The sequence below is a fragment of the Balaenoptera ricei genome, chromosome 5 (genome assembly GCF_028023285.1).
Source record: "Balaenoptera ricei isolate mBalRic1 chromosome 5, mBalRic1.hap2, whole genome shotgun sequence".
Lineage (NCBI taxonomy): Eukaryota > Metazoa > Chordata > Mammalia > Artiodactyla > Balaenopteridae > Balaenoptera > Balaenoptera ricei.
The window spans coordinates 18,106,483-18,111,615 of NC_082643.1; the positions used below are offsets into that span (position 1 = coordinate 18,106,483).

Consider the following 5,133-nt stretch of genomic DNA (forward strand, 5'->3'; position numbering starts at 1 on the left):
TAGCTTTAAAGCACTGAGGAAAAGAATAATTGTTAACCTAAAATTTTATGTACAGTCAAACTATCATTCAAGAGTAAAACAAAATAATTACATTTTCAGATACACAAAGACTGAGAGCGAATACTACTTATGGACTGTCAATGAAAGAAATAGTGAAGGATGTCTTTCAGCAATAAGTAAAATCAACCAGAAGATGCATAAGACTTTTTTAAATGGTGTATTAGAAATTAACAAACTGATGGTTGCCAAAGGGGAAAGGGGGAGAGGAAGGGATAAGTTAGGAATATGGGATGAACAGATATACACTACCATAAATAAAATAGATAAGCAACAAGGATTTACTATATAACACAGGGAACAATATTCAATATCTTGTAATAACCCATAATGGAAAATAATCTGAAATAGATATATATATAAAAGTGAATCACTTTTCTGTACACCTGAAACTAATACAATATTGTAAATCAACTACAATTTAAAAAATTAATGAAGTGCTCACTTCAGCAACACATATACTAAAATTGGAACAATACAGAGAAGATTAGCATGGCTCCCGCACAAGGATGACACACAAATTCATGAAACATTCCATATTTTTTTTAATTAATGAAACTAAATTTAGTACTGACTATAAAAAAAAAAACTACTTTTGTATTAAAAAAAGTCAAACAATCATGAGATTGGAGAGTACAATAATGGATAACTGAAGCATACTAAGATCATTTTATGTTTGAAAAATAAAAACACCAGATAACTTAAAATCTGTAAGAAATATTTATAGTTAAATATTATGCTGAAAAAGTAAGGATTATAACTAATAGACAAAATATATAATCAGTAATAAATGACTCAGCAGACTAAAAGTGGAGAATAGAAAACTTTTGGACCAAGAGAAGGCAGAAAAAAATAAATTAAGCAATAGAAAAAGAATGGTAGGCATAAAATATAAAATAAGACTGTTAAAGTCATTGCAGATATACCAGAAATAGTAATCAATGAGATTATTAGGTTGGATAAAGCAACAAGTCTTGCTCTATTTTGCTAGCAATGCACTAAACTAAAAGACCACACACAAAAACTGAAAATAAAAGATATCTTATGTAAATACTAGCCAAAGAAAGTTATTTTAGTGATATAAGATTTGGAAAATGTCAAATTTCAAAAAACAAAAAAAAGAACAATTCAAGAGAATGAGAAGAAAAAAACCACAGACTTGGAGAAAATATTTGCAAAAGACACATCTGATAACAGACTATTATCCAAAATACACAAAGGACTCTTAAAACTTAGTAATAACCTGATTAAAACATGGGCCAAAGATCTGAACAGACACTAATCAAAGAAGATATATAGATGACAAATTCCTATGAAAGGATGCGCCACATCATATGCCACTAGAGAATTGCAAGTTAAAACAATAATGAGATACCATTACATACCTATTAGAATGACCAAACCCCGAAACACTGATGATACCAAATGCTGGAAACGATGTGGAGCAACAGGAACTCTCATATATCACTGCTGGGAGTACAAAATGTTACAGCCATTTTGGAAGACTTTTGGAATTTTGGCAATTTCTTACAAAGCTACACATATTCTTACCAATAATCCAGTCATTGTGATCCTTGGTATTCATCCAAAGCAGTTGAAAACTTATATACACACAAAAACCTACACATAGGTGTTTATAGCAGCTTTATTCATAGTTGCCAAATCTTGGAAGCAACAAAGATGTATTTCATTAGGCAAATGAACAAACTATGGTACATCCAGACAACGGAATATTATTCAGCACTAAAAAGAAATAAGCTATTAAGCTATGAAAAGACACATAGGAACATTAAATGCGTATTACTAAGTGAAAGAAAACAATCTGAAAAAGATACATACTGTATAGTTCCAATTATATGACTTTTTTGAAAAGGCAGAAATACAGAGACAATAAAAAGTTAAGGGATTGCCAGAAGTCAGAGAGGGCAGAGATGAATACACAAAGCACAGAGGATTTTTAGAGTAATGAAAATACTCTGTATGATTTTATAATGATGACTATTTGTCATTATACATTATACATACATTATACATTTGTCCAAACCCATAGAATGTACAACACCAAGCATGAATCCTAAGTTACACTGTGGCCTTTGGGTGATTATGATGTGACAATGTAGGTTCATCCTTGGTTAAAAAAAAAAGATCCATTCTGGTGAGTGATGTTGATAATGGAGGCTATGCATGTATGGGGAAAAGGTATGTGAGAAATCTCTGTATCTTCCTCTCAATTTTGTTGTAAACCTAAAACTCCTCTAAAAAATAGTCTTAAAAAATGCAGTGTCTAGGCAATGTGTCTTTACAAGGCTCCCGACTTAGTTCCTATTTGTGTAGCTTCCATGATTGATTCTCCTTTCTTTCCAGAAATTTTGAGAGGTATCCAATATCCTTTACTAAAATCCTTTTCTGCTGATGCCTAGCAGAGCTGGTATTATTGCTTACAACTAAGAATCCTAACTAATATAGCTCTCAGGTACAAGCCACCTGGAAATTAGAGTTTATCATATAGCCTCTGTGGAGGAACAAAGAAACACTGTGCCCTTGGGCTGTATTGTTAGGAATCTGAGCACTGTAGCATAGGAAGAGTTTGAAGGATCCAAGAGTATGTGCACTTTAACTGACACTCTATAGAAATGGCTCTCTGTGTGTTTTTTTACCGCTAAATACAGTGGCCTCTGTTCTCTTCTCATGATTGACCTTTGTGCCATATTTGGTACTGTTGACCACTCCCTCCCTCTGGAAGCTCTATTATACCTTGACAGAGAGCATTTCAAGGGCAAAGATTAAGCAGGATTATCTTTGTATTTACAGCACATTGCATTGTGCTTCACACATGGCACTCAATGAGATTTCAATGAACGAATGAATGAACACATATTGTATTTTTAACTATGACTAAAGGAGAGAGCCTAATTGAATAAAGCACACAGGAAAATGTTGATTAAATAGCGAAAAAGTAATAGTAACTCATCTTGAGTGTTTTCAGCCCATTTTAATTGTAGTGATTAATAATGGCATGTAAGCAAATTGTGGATTAATACAAACAAATAAGACAGGTAATTTTCTTCTAACTAAAACATATCATGGGACTGGTCTATTTGTTAACATATATTGATCAATTAAATTGGAGACTAAAAAGATAATGAAGGAGGTGCAAAAACTGCGTGCAGTTGTCAAGATTCCAAGGAACATCAAAGGTCCTGTGGGTATGCAGTTAATCATGCAGGTCTCTACCTCAACAAAACCAAAAGTGCCCTTGCTGGTTTCACAATACCCCCTCATTTTTTGGATCTTCAAAGATCACTAGATTGATATTTACCACACCTAGATCAAGATATGAAGATAAAAGTGATTTTCACCTGGACAAAACTGGACTAGCTCTGTGGGAGATTTATAGTTCATACTTACACCAAGATCAAACATGCCCACCCTAACCAGATATCAATCTCACTTGCATGACTGATCAGAAACTGGGGTAAAAAAACTTTAGCCTATGGACCAAATCCAGCCCCTCATCAGTTTTGTAAATAAAATTTTATTGGATCACACTCATGCCCATTTTTTTCATGTATTGTCTATGGCTGCTTTTATTCTACAATGGCGAAGTTGAGTAGTTGGGACTGAAATAGTATGGCTCACAAAGAGCTTAAAATATTTACAATCTGGTCCTTTACAGAAAAAGTTTGCTAAACCCTGATCAAGAATATAAGCTTTTTAACCAAATTACTATTGTCAACTTCCCCCTCGATAATTAAATAAATAAAATTTAATTTTCAGTTCAAAAAAAAAGGGAACATACCTCATCATAATAAAGGCCATATATGACAAACCCACAGCTAACATCATACTCAATGGTGAAAAACTGAAAGCATTTCCGCTAAGATCAGGAACAAGACAAGGATGTCCACTCCCACCAGTTTTATTCAACATAGTCTTGGAAGTCCTAGCCATGGCAATCAGAGAAGAAAAAGAAATAAAAGGGATCCAAATTGGAAAAGAAGTAAAACTGTCATGGTTTGCAGATGACATGATGCTATACATAGAAAATCCTAAAGATGCTATCAGAAAAAACTACTAGAAAACTACCAGAGCTCATCAGTGAATTTGGTAAAGTTGCAGGATACAAAAGTAATACACAGAAATCTGTGCATTTCTATACACTAACAATGAAAGATCAGAAAGGGAAATTAAGAAAACAATCCCATTTACCACTGAATCAAAGAATAAAATACCTAGGAATAAACCTACCTAAGGAGGCAAAAGATTCTGTACTACAAAAACTATAAGATGCTGATGAAAGAAATCGAAGAAGACACAAACAGATGGAAAGATAGATCATGTCCTTGGATTGGAAGAATCAATATTGTCAAAATGATGATACTACCCAAGGCAGTCTACAAATTCAATGCAATCCCTATCAAATTACCAATGGCATTTTTCACAGAACTAGGAAAAAAAAAAATTTAATTTGCATGGAAACACAAAAGACCCTGAATAGCCAAAGCAATCTTGAAAAAGAAAAATGGAGCTGGCGGAATCAGACTCCCTGACTTCAGATTATACTACAAAGCTACAGTAATCAAGACAATCTGGTACTGGCACAAAAACAGAAATATAGATCAATGGAACAGGATAGAAAGCCCAGAGATAAACCCAGGCACCTATGGTCAACTAATCTATGACAAAGGAGGCAAGGATATACAATGGAGAAAAGACAGTCTCTTTAATAAGTGGTGCTGAGAAAACTGGACAGCTACATGTAAAACAATGAAATTAGAACACTCCCTGACACCATACACAAAAATAAACTCAAAATGGATTAAAGACCTAGATGTAAGACTGGAAACCATAAAACTCCTAAAGGAAAACATAGGCAGAAGCCTTTTTGAAATAAATCATAGCAATATTTCTTTGGTTCTGTCTCCTAAAGCAAAAGAAATAAATGCAAAAATAAACAAATGGACCCAATTAGGCTTAAAAGCTTTTGCACAGCAAAGGAAACCATCAACAAAATGAAAAGACAACATACAGAATGGGAGAAAATATTTACAAATGATGCTACCAGCAAGGGATTAA

General features: G+C 33.5%; 1 non-coding gene across 1 annotated transcript; it reads left to right on the forward strand.

Moving 5' to 3' along the window:
• The first annotated feature begins 494 nt into the window (after positions 1–494).
• On the forward strand, positions 495–601 carry LOC132366823 (U6 spliceosomal RNA). The gene has a single exon (XR_009503546.1). It is a non-coding gene; the product is annotated as a U6 spliceosomal RNA (small nuclear RNA).
• The last annotated feature ends 4,532 nt before the right edge of the window (positions 602–5,133 follow it).